A 21,471-nucleotide genomic window follows, 5' to 3' on the forward strand; every position below is an offset into this window, starting at 1 on the left:
TGTTCTGTAAGATCATGTATCTGATGGTTCAGGCTGGGCGTGAGCACTGAACCATACAGAAGCTGTGAGGGCGCCCTCTAGAGGAGCTCACGACACACTGCAGCCTGTGTTCATAGGATTACTTTATTTCGATCAACAACCTGGTTCATAGTATTACTTTATTAACATAAACAACCTGGTTCATAGTATAACTTTATTAATATAAACAACCTGTTCATAGTATAACTTTATTAACATAAACAACCTGTTCATAGTATAACTTTATGAATATAAACAACCTGGTTCATAGTATAACTTTATTAACATAAACAACCTGGTTCATAGTTTAACTTTATTAATATAAACAACCTGGTTCATAGTTTAACTTTATTAATATAAACAACCTGGTTCATAGTATAACTTTATTAACATAAACAACCTGGTTCATAGTTTAACTTTATTAATATAAACAACCTGGTTCATAGTTTAATTTTATTAATATAAACAACCTGGTTCATAGTATAACTTTATTAATATAAACAACCTGGTTCATAGTATAACTTTATTAACATAAACAACCTGGTTCATAGTTTAACTTTATTAATATAAACAACCTGGTTCATAGTTTAACTTTATTAATATAAACAACCTGTTCATAGTATAACTTTATGAACATAAACAACCTGTTCATAGTATAACTTTATGAACATAAACAACCTGTTCATAGTATAACTTTATTAACATAAACAACCTGGTTCATAGGATTACTTTAATATAAACAACCTGGTTCATAGTATAACTTCATGAACATAAACAACCTGTTCATAGTATAACTTTATTAACATAAACAACCTGGTTCATAGGATTACTTTGTTAATATAAACAACCTGGTTCATAGTATAACTTTATTAACATAAACAACCTGGTTCATAGGATTACTTTGTTAATATAAACAACCTGGTTCATAGTATAACTTTATGAACATAAACAACCTGGTTCATAGGATTACTTAATAAACAACCTGGTTCATAGTATAACTTTATTAACATAAACAACCTGGTTCATAGGATTACTTTGTTAATATAAACAACCTGGTTCATAGTATAACTTTATGAACATAAACAACCTGGTTCATAGTATAACTTTATGAACATAAACAACCTGGTTCATAGGATTACTTTGTTAATATAAACAACCTGGTTCATAGTATAACTTTATTAACATAAACAACCTGGTTCATAGGATTACTTTGTTAATATAAACAACCTGGTTCATAGTATAACTTTATGAACATAAACAACCTGGTTCATAGGATTACTTTGTTAATATAAACAACCTGGTTCATAGTATAACTTTATTAACATAAACAACCTGGTTCATAGGATTACTTTGTTAATATAAACAACCTGGTTCATAGTATAACTTTATGAACATAAACAACCTGAATCAGAATCAGAATCAGAAACAGTTTTATTGCCAGGAATGTTTACACAAACGAGGAATTTTTTTTGGTGGAAGGTGCAACATTTGGACATGACAAACAAACAACAATCAACACGACAGAAAGAAAGACAACAATGTGTGAAAGTGTTTGGGTGTGTGCTTCAAGTGGTGTGTTTTAGTTAAAGTGTATATTACGCGTGAAAGTGCATGTTAAAGTGGCATGTGTGGAGGAGTGCATGTTAAAGTGCATGTGACGACGTGAGTGGAGGAGGGAAGAAGAAGGAGGAGTGGGAGGAAGAGGAAGAGGAAGGTGGAAGAAAAGGTGGTAGTCCTGGGGGTGACAGTCAGTCAGTCCGGGTTCCATTGATGAGCCCGACTGCCGACGGGAAAAAGCTTTTGGTGTGGCGGGTGGTCTTTGTCATGATGGACCGCAGCCTCCTCCCCGAGGGAGGACTCGAACAGGAGTGTCCAGGGTGGGAGGGTCAGCGACAATCTTTCTGGCCCGCTTCAGTGACCTGGAAGTGAACAGGACCTGGAGGGAAGGCAGATTGCAGCCGATAACCCTCTCGGCCGAGCGGATGATGCTCTGCAGCCTGCGCTTGTCTTTGGCTGTGGCTGCAGGGTGCCAGACGGTGATGGAGGAGCAGATGATGGACTCAACGATGGCCGTGTAGAATTGTACCATCATTCTCCTTGGCAGGTTGAATTTCCTCAGCTGCCTCAGGAAGAACATCCTCTGCTGGGCCTTCTTGGTGATGGAGCCGATGTTCAGCTCCCACTTGAGGTCCTGGGTGATGATGGAGCCCAGGAAGCGGAAGGACTCCACAGCGTCGACGGGGGAGTCACACAGGATGAGAGGGGCGGGTGGGGCTGCATTCCTCCTGAAATCCACAACCATCTCCACTGTCTTTAGAGCGTTGAGCTCCAGGTTGTTCTGGCTGCACCAGGTCACCAGGTGGTCAGTCTCCCACCTGTAGGTGGTCTCGTCCCCACCAGAGATGAGCCCAATGAGGGTGGTGTCATCCATGAACTTTAGGAGCTTGACGGACTGGTGACTGGAGGTGCAGCTGTTGGTGTACAGGAGAACAGCAGAGGGAAAGAACACAGCCTTGGGGAACCTGGTGGTCCGGGAGCCTGAGACGTGTTTCCCCAGCCTCACGTGCTGCTTCCTGTCGGTCAGGAAGTCTGTGATCCACCTGCAGGTGGAGTCGGGCACGTGCAGCTGGGAGAGCTTGTCCTGCAGCAGGGACGGGATGATTGTATTGAAAGCAGAGCTGAAGTCCACAAACAGGATCCTGGCGAGGTTCCTGGGAGTCCAGATGCTGGAGGATGTAGTGAAGGGCCATGTTGACTGCATCGTCTACAGACCTGTTGGCTCTGTAGGCGAACTGCAGGGGTCCAGGAGTGGGTCGGTGATGGTCTTGAGGTGTGACAGGACCAAGCGTTCAAAGGACTTCATGACCACAGAGGTCAGGCGATGGGCCTGTAGTCATTGAGTCCTGTGATCTTGGGTTTTGGGGACGGGGATGATGGTGGAGGCCTTGAAGCAGGCTGGAACGTGGCATGTCTCCAGGGAGGTGTTGAAGATGTCGGTGAACACCGGAGACAGCTGGTCAGCACAGTGCTTCAGGGTGGAGGGGAGGCGAGTCCGGGCCCGCTGCTTTGGGGTTCTGCTTTTTGAACAGCCTGTTGACGTCTCTCTCCAGGATGACGAGGGTCGTCGCTGAGTTGATGGAGGGTGCTCCAGAGGTGTGAGCCCCTGATGGGCTGGGGGAGGGTGGGCTGATGGTCTGTGGCTTGTTGATGGGGCTGTGGGGGATTGTCTCAGGACTGCTCCATTGTCTTTCAAAGCGGCAGTAGAACTCATTGAGCTCGTCTGCCAGAAGCACATTGTTCATGGAGTGGGGTGATTTGGGCCTGTAGTTGGTGATCTGCCTGAGCCTCTCCAGACAGAAGCAGAGTCGTTTGCTGAGAGCTGCTGTTGCAGTTTCTCAGAGTACAGTCGTTTAGCATCTCTCACCGCCTTGCTAAACCTGTATTTGGACTCTGTGTACAGGTCCTTGTCCCCACTCCTGAATGCCTGGTCCTTCTGCAGTCTTAGCTTCCTGAGCTCCGCTGAACCAGGGTTTGTCGTTGTTATAACTCACCCTGGAGCTGGATGGAATACAGCTGTCCTCACAGAAGCTGATGTAGGAAGTTACAGCCTCTGTGTACTCATCCAGGCTGTTGGTAGCAGTCCTGAAGACATCCCAGTCAGTACAGTCCAAGCACGCCCGTAGATCCTCCAGAGCCTCACTGGTCCACTTCTTGAACTTCCTCACCACAGGTTTGCAGAGCTTTAGTCTCTGCCTGTATGAGGAATCAGATGAACCATGACGTGGTCAGAGTTTCCCAGTGCAGCTCGAGGACGGCGTGATAGGCCCTGCTGATTGTTGTGTAGCAGTGGTCCAGAATGCTCTTCTCTGGTAGGGCATTTAATTAACTGTCTATATTTAGGAGTTCGTGGCTGAGGTTTCCTTTGTTAAAATCCCCGAGTACAATAACTAAAGAGTCCGGGAAGGTCCGCTCCACACACCGTATCTGTTCAGCGAGGTCCGCTGTGCCTCGTGCACGTTCCCTCTGCGGCATGTAAACTCCGCCAGGATGAATGAAGCGAACTCACGGGGAGTAGAAGGGTTTGCAGTGAATGATAAAAGATTCCAGGTCCGCGAACAGTGCTGTAGAATCACCGTTACGCCGATGCACCAGCCGTTGTTGAGGTAAAGCAGATTCCTCCACCCTTTTTTTCCGGAGAGCTCCGTGACCGGTCCGCTCGAACAGCTGGAAGCCAGCGAGCTGGAGCGCAGAATCTGGTATCGATCCACTTAGCCATGATTCCGTAAAGCACAGGACGGAGGATGAGGAGAAGTCTCTGTCTCTCCCACCAGCAGCTGGAGTTCGTCCAGTTTGTTGCACAGTGAGCGGACATTTGAGAGAAATATGCCCGCAGCGCTGTACGAGATCCCGTTCCGTAGTCGCATAAGCGCCCTGAACGTTTCCCTCTCCGGCGTCTCACCGTGGGCGAAGGTGAGCACACCTTTACAAAATGTCCAGTAACTCCACAGAAGTTAAAAACGTTAGAAATAAATCCGCTGGAGTTGTTCCCCTGATGTTCATGAGCTCTTCTCTGGTGAAAGAGCTCTGGGAATCACAGCAGAAAACAGTATTTAAAACGAAAACAACAAAAAACATCGCACTAACGCACCGAGGCGTCCGCGGCGCCTGGTTCATAGTATAACTTTATGAACATAAACAACCTGTTCATAGTATAACTTTATGAACATAAACAACCTGTTCATAGTATAACTTTATGAACATAAACAACCTGTTCATAGTATAACTTTATTAACATAAACAACCTGGTTCATAGGATTACTTTGTTAATATAAACAACCTGGTTCATAGTATAACTTTATGAACATAAACAACCTGGTTCATAGTATAACTTTATGAACATAAACAACCTGTTCATAGTATAACTTTATGAACATAAACAACCTGTTCATAGTATAACTTTATGAACATAAACAACCTGGTTCATAGTATAACTTTATGAACATAAACAACCTGTTCATAGTATAACTTTATTAACATAAACAACCTGGTTCATAGTATAACTTTATGAACATAAACAACCTGTTCATAGTATAACTTTATGAACATAAACAACCTGGTTCATAGTATAACTTTATGAACATAAACAACCTGGTTCATAGTTTAACTTTATGAACATAAACAACCTGTTCATAGTATAACTTTATTAACATAAACAACCTGGTTCATAGTATAACTTTATGAACATAAACAACCTGTTCATAGTATAACTTTATGAACATAAACAACCTGGTTCATAGTATAACTTTATGAACATAAACAACCTGTTCATAGTATAACTTTATGAACATAAACAACCTGTTCATAGTATAACTTTATGAACATAAACAACCTGTTCATCGTATAACTTTATGAACATAAACAACCTGGTTCATAGTATAACTTTATGAACATAAACAACCTGTTCATAGTATAACTTTATGAACATAAACAACCTGTTCATAGTATAACTTTATGAACATAAACAACCTGGTTCATAGTATAACTTTATGAACATAAACAACCTGTTCATCGTATAACTTTATGAACATAAACAACCTGGTTCATAGTATAACTTTATTAAGATAAACAACCTGGTTCATAGTATAACTTTATGAACATAAACAACCTGTTCATAGTATAACTTTATGAACATAAACAACCTGGTTCACTGTGTCATGTGTATCTACCATAGGGGTATCTAGAAGGCACTGTGTCATCTTAATATCATATTTGTTAGGCATCTAAAAAGAATATTTCGCTGCGTGTCGTTTTGAACCTGTGCTATGAGACGGTATTCCGTCGTCACGGTTACATGTTGTTCAGTGATCAATGCGATGCTTTGAAAGGGGACCGGTCACCACCCATCAGTTGGTCAGATGCTCAGTCAGTCGGTCAGTGAGCAGCAACATGGACGCCAGCCGTGACATGAAGGCCAGCGGGAGCTATCTGGTAAGACCGACTACCAACGCGGCTTTAGAGGCGCCGAGGGTCCACAGCTCGTGATGCAACCGCTACTCGTCACAGTGCTGTTTATTAAGAGTTTATAATGTGGTAAAGATTGTTGTTCTTAGCATCAAACTGCCCACGACACTCACAACCCGCTTTTTAGCTAGTGTCTTGCCGTAACAACAATTTCCGTGTAAGTCTAATATATATATAAAAAGCTACTAATAGTGCTAACAGAGCTAACACTGCTATATACATATATATATATATATATGTATATATATATATGTGATTGTGTGTTGCCGTAGCAACAATTTCCAAGATGTCCGCTCCCGGTTGTGAGAGATTAGACCCAAGTGGCTCAATTTAAAAAAAGCTTCTTTTTTTCTGTTGCCGAAATGTCAGATTGACCCGTTTAAGAACGATAAAGCTTATATGACATGTCCTTTATGATATTAAACACACGTATTGAACAAACTGATATAAAATCATCATGATCTGCTCGGTTCATTCGGCTGACTCAATATTTAGCTCATGGATTTTATACTGTTCAATTCAAACCATATCAAAACAAATGTAAACCAAAAGAAATCACATTATATTCATTTAATTGTTGTTTTAAGGTGTACCATTACAGCCCGATGTAACATTCAACATGATGACTCTGTGTTCAGGGTCCGCACGGTCTTGGAAAACATGGAAAATCATGAAATATTTAAAAACGTTTATTTTCATGCCTGTGAGAAAAAATCCCAAAAGGTTTTGTTAAAGTCGTGTAACTGTTATATTCACATGTGCATTCACGCTGAGTTTAAATAACTAAGATGCTTTTAAAAGAATGACGCTCAGAGTATAAAACGTAATTTTGCTATTTTTCTGCACTGCAAGTGAACGCACCATAACTGAAAAGAATAATTGTTTATTCTCTTAATCTAAACTTGTGTCTCTCATTCATTTGAGTCATTTAAGGTTTTATACTGTATGCTTTGCAATTCTCATTGTTAGTTTAAATACCACATTTTCTCACTTTTTCATGTGTCGGTTGTGAACGAGCTTCTGCTCGGCTGCGTTTGAACGTGTCCGGTGGAAAGTGACTCATTTTAAACGCCGCTCTTCCTCTCCCAGCTGACTCAAACACGCCGGATGGACGAGATGATAAAGCAGGAGATGATGGAGCAGGGGATGAAGTACAAGAATATATTGGAGGATATAGAGAAGAAGATGAGATTACCACATCTTCTGGGACTGTCCCATCATTAAAAACTTTTGGAAGGCGGTACACAATGCTTTACAGGACATCTTTCACGAGGACATCCCTTTGGACTTTAAGATTCTGTACCTTGGAAATATACCTCAAAGCTGGCCGAAAGGGGACAGACTCTTGATAAATGCAATGCTGGTGGCCAGTAAAAAGTCTATTACCAGAAAATGGTTATTACCAGAGTGTCCTACAATCATATCATGGAGAGACATTGTGACAGAGATCTACAGAATGGAGCAGATTACAGCCCATGTAAACCAAAGAACGGAAACATTTCTTAAGCACTGGCAAAAGTGGTGCAACTATGTCACCGATAAATGGCCTGACTGTATTTCTTTACTCTATAGAAAATGATTTCTCCCTGCTTTATTTTAAAGTTTTGTGACTATGGTATTGTTTTTGTTACTTTATTTGCATATGTGTTTATTTTTTTGTTTTTCACTTCTCTTTATACAAAGAATCTGAAAAATGTCAAGATGTGTATGTGAGATTCTGAACACTAATAAAATATAAATTAAAAAAATTAAAAAAAGAGAAGAAGATGAGGAAGGAGATGGAGGATGATTTAATGAAGCAGTTTGAGAAGATGATGAAGGAGATGGAGGAGGATGTAGAGAAGAAGTTTGAGAAGATGTTGAAGGAGCAAGAGAAGGAGCATGAGAAGGAGCAGGAGGTGATAAAGAAGGAGCGGGAGGAGCTGGAGGTCAAACTACATTTTTTCTTGTTCCCTTTGTGAGAAGACACGAGGTCAGTGGGGGTGAGATACATTAGCATAGTAGAAGACGCCATTACGATTCGGATTAGCGCCTCCTAGAGGTTCTGAAATAGATACTTTTTAAAGGGGATTAAGGGGTTAACCTTTTAGCACCATCGTGTGGTTGGTGTTGGAAATTACATCCGACACACCAGAGTTACATGCTGCTGCTGTTTTCACCAACACATTTTGACAATTTGGATTTAAGAGATATTTTTCTTTGAGTACTATTGCCAGTGTTAAAGATATAGTGTTGGGTTTACTATTGATTTTTGATAAACAATAGTGGTTATTATTACAGTAATGCCGTTCGGCGTACAAGTAATTGATTTCCCATCACCGTTTCAGTACTGAGTTTTTATTTCTTTATCTTTTTGTTTTTTTTTGATTGACAGTTTTAGAGAATAGTGTTGGGTTTACTGTTTTTTGGGAAAAGACAGTGGTTATTATTACAGTAAATGCCATTAGGCTTACGAGTAGTTGATTTCTCATCACCGTTTCAAAACTGAGTTTTTTATTTTTATTTTAGTCGGTTTCAAAGGATAGTTTTGGGTTTACTGTTTTTTGGAAAAATAGTGGTTATTATTACAGTCGTCCGTTGGACGTCTGAATCGATTTCTCATGAGCTGTTAAGAAACTGACACCTATTTATGCGACGTGCTAAATTGGCAGTTTTGTTTAAAGTAACAAATATTCTCCCATTCTACAGTATATTGTTAAATGTTTTGTGTAATAATAACATCCTTTTCCCATTTTTGACAGCTGCAGGCTGTTCATGTCTTGATGCTTGACTGTTTTGATTGTCTGTGATTGCTGTTTAACCAAAGTAACAGTTTGGTTTTTACTATTATTATTCTGCATTCGTATTACCATTTGTTCTTGTTTGGAGGTGAAAGGTGCAGGGGTGTTTTATGAGTCACCAGGACTGTGCCACAGCGGGAGGTCAGGATGCAGATCTCTCTGCCCTCCTTCCCTCCCCCCACTCCCTCGCTCCCCACATACATTAAGATTCTTGAACTGATAAAAGTAAAGAAAAGAGTGAGAAAAAATGGAGCCTGTTTTTTTAGACAAAGGACTCCCAACACTTACTTATGCGATGTGGGGGAAGGTCTTCATGAAGAAGCCGAGATGAAAGTGGAGGTTTCATGACACTGTAAAGCTGGAATACTGTAAGATATTCGCCCTGTTTCCCCTCTCCCCACCCATCCACCCACCCTATCTTTCCCTCTTCCCCCCCCCCCCCCCCCCACACACACATCGACACACATCGACACACGCACTCACTTAGCATATAGAGGACAAATGTTGCCCAAAGACAACATACCTTGCTCCATTCACTGTGTCCAAAGATTGATACACACACACACACACATTGTGACGATGTTATGCATGTCGCATAAACATGAAAGAAACCTTTAAAATAGATTGACCTTTGAAAAGGAAACATTTTATTGACGGTTTGGAAATAATAGATGAATATTTTTGATATTGGAACACATTAGAAAGAAAAATGTATGAATCTAATTTTAATTTTAATATTCTTTTACAGGGGAAGTTGGACCGCAGAGTAAACTTTTTCCTCCCATTTAGCTTTGTTTCTTACATTGTTTTGGATTAAATTGGTGTTGTAACTTGTGTTAACAGTAGAATGACTAAAAGTCGTAACGTCTGTTTAAATCAAACCAATAACCTTTTTTTCCCATTAGTAAGTTTCTTTGATTTTGGTTCGTGATGGTTGAACTATTTCGTTAAAATAACAGCTTTTCCCATTTCTTGACGGTTGATTGTTACAATATTGGCTTACAGTAACAGTTTTTCCCATTTTGACACAATATTGTAAAATGTGTAGACTGTGCAATTCCAGTGTATAACGTTATCCCCTAACTAATTTGAATTTTAATTTTCCCAATCGCACCACACTTGCATCTTAGACACATAGTGTATAATAATTTTCTTTTAAATTTATCGAATAATTTTGAATTGTTTAGATATTTTTATTTTTCTACATGAACATTTCCTTACATATATAAAGCCAGTCAGTACCTATTCTCTGGAAAATACCAGAGCCAACTTCAATCAAGACCCCAGTAGCTTGAAGGCCAGAAGTTGACTGGTGAGAATGCTCACGAAGAGGAGCAGAAGGAAAGTATGGTTCACGTCTCGATCGACAAACCCAACAGAACTGGTGAAGCCATTGAGCGGGCAAGACTGCTGCCACATGGCATAGCAGTGGATGATGACAACGATCCCAGAAGATGCCTGGAGGAAGACACACCCTCAATGAAGAAGCATCCCTGAATGACGAACTTCCAACAGATACAACTCCTGTACCTTGCTGTCAGTTTAGTTCCCATCCCTTTCATCGACTCAGTCATATCTCAATACCCTCCCCGTACGCCCATAACCCCCTTATAAGAGAAGCTCTACACACCATAGTCGGTATATTAGGAGAAGAGGTACTGCCCTCTCCAACAGAGCGTTCCATTAGACATAACTGGAGATGGATGCCACCTGGACATCTCTCCCTCATCAACACCTCACAGACCCCCACCCTTAGCACAGATTCCCCAGCCCCATCCCCCAGCCTTTCCATATGACCCAGCCCCCTCAGCCACCATCTCAGCAGAATGGCCCTGACGCAGGCCCCAAGGCACGCCGAATAAGTTTCGGAGCCATTTAAGATCTTCCGCCACGAGGGGTCTACAAGTCTGCTTCCACAGGTACTAACAGAGAGTTGAAAGAAGAGGTTTCAAACAGGATGTCCCCAACCACCAACAGAGGTTTGCAGGTGCTGAATGCTGTGGCAACAAAACATGACAACGACCAGTGATGGCTGCGTTGAGTTCTCTCCACCTTCATGTTTCTGAATCAAATGGAATTTGCTTCAGAAAAGGAGGGAGGAAGGAGATCGCTAATGTACTGCAGCTGAAATTAGACTACATTGAAAAGGCTTAAACAAGACACTTGGCATTTCAAAAGACACATACACTCTCGCACTAACACACTCACCTACGCACACACACTTATACTCAATCACTCAGCCAATTGAAGCAGCTACCGAGAGTCGTCCTGGAACCATGAAGAAGCAACAGTCATGAAGAGACACCATAACTTACAGACCACAGTTGCCAGAGGCAATAAAGCAGCTGACCTCTCAGAGGAGAGAGCAGCAGGTTAGGTCAAAGAAATGACAGCCGCTGCCATACCGGGACTCCCGGAACTTGCATTGGAGGACATCAAGCTCATGCAGACAGAAGATCCAAAGACAGTGGTGAATTGTCCAAAGAAGAAACTGATGCTGAGATATGGTGATCAAAGGAGATTAGGGTCTGACCACGGCACAATTTTGCAACCAAACACGTAACACATTAAGAAACAAGCACCTACATGAAGAAATATATCTAGAGAACACATTCACAGGAGCAGGAGCAGACTATCGCCCAGGAGGGATAGCAGAGTTCATGGCGTGGTTTTGGAGAATGTTTGAGAAATGAAGTATGGGCTTCTTAGTCTATGCTAAAGGATCATCATAATCATGGGCGATAGTATGCAGGCAAATGTTAGGCCTCTCGCTTATGGGAGAATAAAGGTGACTATATTCAGAATATTAGTAATAATCACACCAACTCTGGTGATCGCAAATTAGCCTACATGAAACAACTGGCAAACTTACCGATTTGACAGTTCTCCCTCGGGTGCCGGCCCCCGAACATGTCGGCCGATCATTGCATCAATGAAAGACATCTCCAGCGCTGGCTTATGCGCGATGTAGCTATCAAGCTCACTCTTTTGTGTGAAGCAGATGAGGTCTAATGACACTATATCATCGGACATAAGTTCGTGCTCTTTACAACAAATGCACTCTATGTCTGTTTTCTGTGGCACACATTTCCCACAACTGCACCAAACGTCCGCCGACTTGCGTGCACGGTCCGCACGGTGAAGCATCTGGACCGCGGTCCTTCGCATCAACTTCATCAGAATCATCGCTATCATCGCTGTCACAATTCACTAAATGGGGATAGTCTGCTTTAAAGGTTCAAACAAGTATCCAGTTGCTGAATCAGACAATCTTTCATCGTCCATATTATCAATCTCTCAGCATTTGTTTGCGCGCCGACGTTGTTTATATTGGTATCTGAACACATCCGCTGTGGCTGGCTGTCGATCTCTCAACGATTTGACGTCACACCACCCGCGACATATTCAAGCTCCAGTGCAATGTCGCATGTCGGAGTTGAGGACTTTGAACAGCCTAAACTACGTATTGTTATTGAATACTGGACCGTCAGTGCATGAATAACCTTTAGAAACACATTATCCTTTGATCTGGCTACATATTCGCTTTCACTACAGGTACCCTTTAAGGACATGGAGAAGACCATTGAGCTGAATGTGGAGCATGAGAAGCTGAAGGAGGAGGTGAAGAGGAATGAAGATCCTCCTCTCAGTCCTAAATGCTGCCGGCTTGTTCCCACTGAACAGATTGTTGGTGTTAAACGACGTTCATGACGCCATCCTGAAACTCCTGGAGATGGACTTCTCCAAGGTGGCGGCCGGAGGAGGAGGAGCGGGAGAAGAAGGAGGAGCTGAATGAGATGCTGCGGAAGGTGCTGGAGCAGGAGTAGAAGATGAAGGAGCTGCAGGAGGAGGAGAGGTATATCCTCCTTCCACCTGGATGTGATCAAGGAGGTGATCCGTCTCATCGCCAGGAGGCTGGACTCCTCGTGGACGGGCCAGAAGGCCGACTAAGGAGCTCGCCGTCTCCTCTACAGCTTGCTATACCAGATCAGACGCTTGAGGAAAGAGGAGGAGGAGGAGGCGACCTTCCCGCTGACCTTCTCCTCGGGGGAGGCGCTCCGCGTCCTCTTCAGCAGCCAGTTCCGCGATGCCATCCTGAAACTCCTGGAGATGTCCTTCTCCAAGGTGGCGGCCGGAGGAGGAGGCGGTCAAATGCTGCCGGTTTGCGACCTCCGCCGCGACCAGGCTGCAGGCCTTCCTGCGGCCGACGCTGCGCCGCTTCTTTGGGTTGAAAATGGCGAGGAGAGCGAGGGGAATTCCCGCCGGGAGCAGACAGAGAGGCGGCGATGGGGAAACTCGGCGGGACTTCACCGAGCGGGAGAAGACCGGCGTCCTCTTCCTCCAGGAGCCGCTCAACACCATCCTGAAGACATTTTTTTAAGGCCCTCTTCCTCTCCCAGCTGACCCGCCTGGTCCAGGAGTCCAGAAGGATCGTCAGGGTGCTGGAGGATGAGGAGGAGGAGGAGGAGCTGCGTCCTCTATAGCAGCCAGTTCCGTGGTGGACAACGCCACGGAGATATTCGGCCGCCGCGCCGGAGCGACAGGTCGGTTGTGAACGAGCTTCTGCTCGGCTGCGTTTGAACGTGTCCGGTGGAAAGTGACTCATTTCTAACGCCGCTCTTTCTCTCCCTGCTGACTCAAACCCGCCTGATCCAGATGCCCATTAGGATCATAACGGAGGTGGTGGAGGAGGAGGAGGAGGAGGAGGAGGAGGAGGAGCTGGAGCTAGAGCTGACGGAGAATCAGAAGGAGAGGATAAAGGAGCGGAACGAATTGATAAAGGAGGAGAAGAAGAAATTTGAAAAATTGAAGAAGGAAACGGAGGAGTTGGTCAAGAAGAGGGAGTGGCACGAGGTCTATGCGAAGATTCTTCAGGAGATGTTTAACGTCGTTGGCCGTCTCCTATATGGCCTTCATCACAAGTTGATATGGCTGAGGAATGCGGACGCGCCGACCTTCCCGCTGACCTTCCCGCTGACCTTCTCCTCGGGGAAGACCCTCCGCTTCATCTCCAGCCGCCTGTTCCGAAAGGTCAGCCTGGAGGTGCTGGAGATGTCCTTCTCCACGGCGGAGGCCCTCGACGTCTTCGCCGTTGTGGTGGACAATCTCCAGGACATGTGCCGGCCGGCGGCGGGCTGCCGGGCCTTCCCGTGGTGTCGGTCCATCAAGGTCACGGTGTCGGAGGAGCAGGAGGCCTCCGCGGCCAGACTCAGGGCGGTCCTGGGGCCGATGCTTCTCCGCTTCTGCAGGGGGAGCACGGAGGCGAGCGGGAGCAGACCGCCGTCCTCTTCCGCCAGGAGCATCAACATCCTGACGATTTTTAATAAACAGAATTGTTAATCAGCATCTCGTATTTATTGATTTATTTAATCTAACAGACTGAAACATGGAATCATAAAACATCTAACCCTACTAAGTGCACACAAACCCTTTGTTCTACAGATCACGTGTTATGAAATGTAATGATTTGGTTTATTATTAAATAATGCAGACAATGTACAGAGCTAAACTGAAGTCACTGCCAGACTGTGTACAAAGTTTATTTTCAATGCATGAGTGAATATGATTTGAGATGTTCGTAAGCTCACGGTATAAAAGGCTAAAAAAGGGATTCAAAGAAGATGTATTTCTGTTGGAGTCCAATTATGGAATAATGTTGAGATGGATGTAAGACTGGTGAACTCCTTTTGGGTTTTCAAGGGAATTATTTATAAAACAATTCTTGAGTTATAAATGTGATTAAACACGTATTTATATGGAAGATGTATGTTGAAGTATATATAAATATATATATATTTTTTATTTTGTTTGTTGTTTTTTTCTTTATTTTATATTTTCTGATTTATTTTGATTATAATTTAGGATAGGAATTTATAAGCATTTTTTGCTTCTACCTTTATCTTTTCAGTCTTTCTCTTTAGTATATTATATAGAATAATATTGTATTTGATTTGATTGACTGAATAAAATATACAAACAAACATGACATCAGTACAAGTATTATATATATATATATACAGGACTGTCTCAGAAAATTAGAATATTGTGATAAAGTTCTTTATTTTCTGTAATGCAATTAAAAAAACAAAAATGTCATGCATTCTGGATTCATTACAAATCAACTGAAATATTGCAAGCCTTTTATTCTTTTATTGCTGATTATGGTACAGCTTAAGAAAACTCAAATATCCTATCTCTAAATATTAGAATATCATGAAAAGTATACTAGTAGGGTATTAAACAAATCACTTGAATCGTCTAATTAACTCAAACACCTGCAAGGGTTTCCTGAGCCTTGACAAACACTCAGCTGTTATAAATCTTTTTTTACTTGGTCTGAGGAAATATTCAAATTTTATGAGATAGGATTTTAGAGTTTTCTTAAGCTGTAAGCCATAATCAGCAATATTAAAAGAATAAAAGGCTTGCAATATTTCAGTTGATTTGTAATGAATCCAGAATGCATGACATTTTGTTTTTAATTGCATTACAGAAAATAAAGAACTTTATCACAATATTCTAATTTTCTGAGACAGTCCTGTATATATATTTAAGTGCCTTCACTTATTTACTGCTTTTGATCCCAGGAGAAACCTGTGAAATTATTACATCTATCTTTATGGAATAAGTATTGACTTGACACTGCGTGTGTGTGTGTGTGTGTGTGTGTGTGTGTGTGTGTGTGTGTGTGTGTGTGTGTGGTTGAGAGAGAAGGGGAAAGAGAAGGTAGAAGTCGGTGGACTACGCCACGCAATGTCCTTGTGAATTATTAATAAATGATAAATTAATTGTACTTGTATAATTCAATTTTAATTCAGTTTGTTTTGTTGAGCCCAAAATCACAAATCACAATGTTCCTCTTTACAATCTGTACACATGACATCCCTGACCTTTGACCTCACATCGGATCAGGAACAAAAGAGTTAAAGAACCCTTCAGGAGAGAACAGAGGAGGACCCCTCTCCCGGATGGACAGAAGAACAGATGTCATGTGACCAGATGAACAGAGTTACATCAACATTCAATGAATATGACAGAGTGTATGAATAATTAGTCGTAGACATGGAGCACGATGCAGCTTTCCACAATCCATGAAACAGAAGGAGGTAGAGAGGAGGAGCATCGGCAGGGCCGTGGAGGCAGAAGGCAGGAGGCAGGAGGCAGGAAGCAGGAGGCAGGAGGCAGGGGCAAGGAGACAGGAGGCAGGAGGCAGGAGGCAGGAAACAGGAGGCAGGAGGCAGGAAGCAGGAGGCAGGAAACAGGAGGCAGGAGGCAGGAAGCAGGAGACAGGAGGCAGGAGACAGGAGACAGGAGGCAGGGGCAAGGAGGCAGGAAACAGGAGGCAGGAAGCAGGAGGCAGGGGCAAGGAGACAGGAGGCAGGAGGCAGGAGGCAGGAAGCAGGAGACAGGAGACAGGAGGCAGGAAGCAGGAGGCAGGGGCAAGGAGACAGGAGGCAGGAGGCAGGAAGCAGGAGGCAGGGGCAAGGAGATAGGAGGCAGGGGCAAGGAGGCAGGAGGCAGGAGGCAGGGGCAAGGAGACTGGACCGGCTCCAGACACAACCCAATGGAAACCTGAGGGCGAGATGTCACAAGGACTCAGGGAGGAAGCAGAGTTAGGAATGTGCAATGAAGAGATGTGCATTCATCCATAAGGAGAGAGGAGAGGAGAGAGGAGCTCAGTGTATCCTAAGCGTCCATAATAATAATAATAATAATAATCATTTATTTTATATAGCGCTTCTCAAGGCATGCCGACATCCCGAAGTCGCTTTACAGAGTCCAGAAGTCACACACACAGTCATCCCGGTGGTGGTAAGCTACATCAGGAGCCACAGCTGCCCTGGAGCAGACTGACGGAAGCGTGGCAGCCAATCAGCGCCTACGGCCCCTCCCCCCACCACCAACACTCATTCACATCCATACGAACCGGGGTGAGGCTGCGGTGCATGTCTTTATGATGGTGGGGGAAACCGGAGGACCCGGAGGAAACCCACGCAGACACGAGGAGAACATGCAAACTCCACACAGAAAGGAACGGGACGACCGGGATTCGAACCCAGGGCCTTCTTGCTGTGAGGCGACAGTGCTAACCACTGAGCCACCGTGCTGTCCATAAGGAGAGAGGAGAGGAGCTCAGTGTATCCTAAGCATCCATAAGGAGAGAGGAGAGGAGCTCAGTGTATCCTAAGCATCCATAAGGAGAGAGGAGAGAGGAGCTCAGTGTATCCTAAGCGTCCATAAGGAGAGAGGAGAGAGGAGCTCAGTGTATCCTAAGCCTCCATAAGGAGAGAGGAGAGGAGCTCAGTGTATCCTAAGCCTCCATAAGGAGAGAGGAGAGGAGCTCAGTGTATCCTAAGCCTCCATAAGGAGAGAGGAGAGGAGCTCAGTGTATCCTAAGCCTCCATAAGGAGAGAGGAGAGGAGCTCAGTGTATCCTAAGCCTCCATAAGGAGAGAGGAGAGAGGAGCTCAGTGTATCCTAAGCCTCCATAAGGAGAGAGGAGAGGAGCTCAGTGTATCCTAAGCCTCCATAAGGAGAGAGGAGAGAGGAGCTCAGTGTATCCTAAGCCTCCATAAGGAGAGAGGAGAGAGGAGCTCAGTGTATCCTAAGCCTCCATAAGGAGAGAGGAGAGAGGAGCTCAGTGTATCCTAAGCGTCCATAAGGAGAGAGGAGAGAGGAGCTCAGTGTATCCTAAGCCTCCATAAGGAGAGAGGAGAGGAGCTCAGTGTATCCTAAGCCTCCATAAGGAGAGAGGAGAGAGGAGCTCAGTGTATCCTAAGCGTCCATAAGGAGAGAGGAGAGGAGCTCAGTGTATCCTAAGCGTCCATAAGGAGAGAGGAGAGGAGCTCAGTGTATCCTAAGCCTCCATAAGGAGAGAGGAGAGGAGCTCAGTGTATCCTAAGCGTCCATAAGGAGAGAGGAGAGAGGAGCTCAGTGTATCCTAAGCCTCCATAAGGAGAGAGGAGAGAGGAGCTCAGTGTATCCTAAGCCTCCATAAGGAGAGAGGAGAGAGGAGCTCAGTGTATCCTAAGCGTCCATAAGGAGAGAGGAGAGGAGCTCAGTGTATCCTAAACGTCCATAAGGAGAGGAGAGAGGAGCTCAGTGTATCCTAAGCGTCCATAAGGAGAGAGGAGAGAGGAGCTCAGTGTATCCTAAACGTCCATAAGGAGAGGAGAGAGGAGCTCAGTGTATCCTAAGCGTCCATAAGGAGAGGAGAGGAGCTCAGTGTATCCTAAGCGTCCATAAGGAGAGAGGAGAGAGGAGCTCAGTGTATCCTAAGCCTCCATAAGGTTTAGGGCAGGGTTTTGGTTTTTGGGTCCCCTGCTACCGCCTTGGAGGTTTAAGCGTATGATGGAGACCCCGACTATGCACTGACCGACGCCTGTCACTTGCAATGCCCCTAACGTTAGATCTTCGACCCTGGTAAAAGTTCTCCAATTGAAAGGGAGTTGGGATCTATTGGTAAAGGCCACTATTGAGTATAAAAGAATTCTTTAGAAAGAGAGGCTGTGGACCCTGTTGAATTAGGTAATTTACTAAAGCAATATGTAAATTAGATTTACTAATGTACCATAACTTCATACATGTTGTTATAGAATGTGTGTTATTGTTTAATAATTTACAATATTGTTTGGTAAGTGTCTGTGTATTATTGTTTAATGCATTGCTGTAACACACTGGTGAAGATGAATCTCTTTGTGTTCCAAGAAAACAGATCAGTGGCAGCAAGGAGACTCCCCGGCATGGAGAGACGTCCTGAAGGAAACCCCATTCATGCAGTGGACCGCATGTCAGAGAGCAAATGGTGGCCGGAGTGATGACATCATGTGGATATGCAAATCTACCAACAGCCAGACGGCTCGGCCAATGAGCGAATTGGGGAAAGGTGTTACCAAGACAATGTATCCAATGAGAAGTGGATATTTCCCCTGGGGCGGGACGCCCGGGAAATACAAAATGAACTTTCGGATGCTGTGAGACACTTCTTTTAGGTGAAGCAAGAGACAGTTAACTACAATTGGTTTAGCCAGGAGTGGTCTGTGGATTGTGAAGCCTTAGAAGTCCTCGGCCGAGAATTTATACTCTGTATCTGAACAGTTATTAGTTATTATCAACGATTGATAACAGAGTCATCATGTTGAATGCTACATGTACCATTGGGCTGTAATGTTACACTTAAAAAAAATATTATATGAATATAGCGTGATTTTTTTGTTTACATTTGTTTTGATGTGGTTTGAATTGAACAGTATAAAATCCATGAGCTAAATATTGAGTCAGCCGAATGAACCGAGCAGATCATGATGATTTTATATCAGTTTGTTCAATACGTGTGTTTAATATAATAAAGGACATGTTGTATTAGCTTTTTCGTTCTTAAGCGGGTGAATCTGAGATTTCGCAAAAAAAAGCTTTTTAAAATTGAGCCACTTGCGTCTAATCTCTCACAACCGGGAGCGGACATCTTGGAAATTGTTGCTACGGCAACACACAATCACATATATGACCCGTCACACGTGTATATATATATAAAATAATTAGGGCTGTCAATCGATTAAAAAAAATTAACTAATTAATCGCACATTTTGAAATTGCGATTAATTAATCGAGATTAATCACAGTTAAAAGTTAAAAGTTCATTCTTTTTACAGACAAAACTTCACACAGAGCTGTGTTTTCAAAGAGGCTCCTACCTATAAAGTGCCAGCGAGGTATTTAATATCGTGGATGATAAATTGTTTCTTCAGTGAAACATCAGATTAGTTTAAAAAAAAGAAGTATATTGAGACCCCATTGGTCCTGTCATCTTTAACATTAAACACAGCAGAACCAGTGGCCTTGATAACTGACTGACATTCAAAAAGGTTGGGGACCACTGGTTTAGGGGGTTCTGGACGCTGCCCCAAGCTAAAGAGCGAGCTGCTTGGGCTCCGGCCCTCTGGCTCTCGGGGCCCCTGGTCCCCAGGGACAGTCCCTCTCACCGGCTGATCTCCTCCCAGGCATTACAGGTCCCCTCTGTGGACGAAGGGCCTGGGACTTATGGTGAGGGCAGCAGAACACTTTGCAGCACGACTGGTTGAGGTGAGTATAGCAGACGGGTCGGGGATCACATGATGCCTTACAATGGGGCTTATTAATGGACAGAGTGTAACTTAGTGTTCACCCGGGGTTGAGCCCAGTGGGGTTTAAATCAGGAACAACAGATTGCCTTCAGCATCAAGTGTGTGTTTAGTGCTTGTTGGCGGGTCCACCGCTTCTGGTCTATTCTATGCATGCCCTATTTGGGTTTAGATGCAGAGCCGTATTAGGGTTGGGAACTGGGTAACAGCCATCCCACTACAACTTGTGACTAGCGCTGAATACTGGACCAACTGTGAGGGCTCTCCCCCGGTGCACAAACAGTAGATCCCTTAAACTCAACAATAACACGGCATTTTCCATATAAATTAGCTCATCGCATGATGTTAGGTCAGGGTTTATGAAATATATCACTAAACATTGCTGTACCTAATGATCATAAAGCTTATGGCGTAATAACAACAACAACAATGTCCTCTAACCTGCTGCAAATCTCCGTTCTGTCGGTGGTGAGTTCAGGGCGCCTGGGAAACTCCGCACTCCCCGTTTAAAAGGGCTCCGTGGGCTGTTCCCGTGGCTGGACTCTCTGGTCCTGGTGGCCGCTGAAGTCCTCTCGTCACCCGGGTCTGCGCTGGTCCCTCGTTGGCTCCCTCCGAGGCGTCGGGGAGCGTTGTGGCCGTCTGTGAGGCCTCTCCAGTGTTGCCAGGTCCGCGGTTTTCCCGCGGAATTGGGCTACTTTTGAAGTGTTGCAGCGGGTTGAATTTTTTGTCCGCTGGTTTCGGTAGACCTATTTTGCATGCAAATTACATGAATATCTTTAAATAAAAATCCATATTTTAAATGAAATAATTTATTTATACCCAAACCCTACCAAACTGACTCCAGATCAGCACGTACACACATTTTATTCATGATAATATACTGTATCTAATTACACAAGGCCATTTTAGGACCTAGGTGAAATAACTGTTTCGGGAAAACTGCTTTTAATGCTGGCATACTAAACATGTGGTGTTACTTTGTAGATATTACAATACATTTGCAGGGCTCTCAAGTTTTGAAGACAGGCAAGCGTGAGATTTCCATCAGCACCCGACACAGCTGACCGTTCCGCGCGCCGGCATCGAGCCGAAAAGAGTTGTTGACGGGGGTGTAACGAAGTATTTTTTAAATCAACTAACGCAGTTACAGTTACTGAAATTTAAATGAGTTCGTTACTCGCGTTACTCTCTTTTGTGAAAAATGAACACTTGCAGACAAGAAGACAAGCTAGGCTACTTTAGCTGCTTCTGATCTGACATCGCAGGACCTTGGTGGCGCAATGATGGAACGTCTCGGACGTTATGGACTGACGACACGGAGACGGGACGACGTTATTATTCCTTTATTGGGCATTCACCAACACAGACAGCTGCTCCTCTCGGCTCAGCAGCTCGAACGTCAACAACAACGGTTCCCGTCAACCACCCTTAACTTCCGTTTTCCGATAGGTTAACCCCGCCTCCCCTCTACTCCGCCAATCACAGGCCCGCCCCCTCGACCAGCAGGCACGGTGCCACACTGTGATTGACAGC

The 21,471-nt window shown here is 44.0% G+C and overlaps 1 long non-coding RNA gene across 1 annotated transcript; it reads right to left on the reverse strand.

Moving 5' to 3' along the window:
• Positions 1–16,304: 16,304 nt before the first annotated feature.
• On the reverse strand, positions 16,305–21,266 carry LOC130187993 (uncharacterized). Its single transcript, XR_008830540.1, has 3 exons — positions 21,207–21,266; positions 20,380–20,684; positions 16,305–16,391 (listed from the first exon to the last, which is right to left on the reverse strand). It is a non-coding gene; the product is annotated as an uncharacterized LOC130187993 (long non-coding RNA).
• Between the last annotated feature and the right edge of the window lie 205 nt (positions 21,267–21,471).

The sequence above is a fragment of the Pseudoliparis swirei genome, chromosome 22, assembly GCF_029220125.1.
Source record: "Pseudoliparis swirei isolate HS2019 ecotype Mariana Trench chromosome 22, NWPU_hadal_v1, whole genome shotgun sequence".
NCBI lineage: Eukaryota > Metazoa > Chordata > Actinopteri > Perciformes > Liparidae > Pseudoliparis > Pseudoliparis swirei.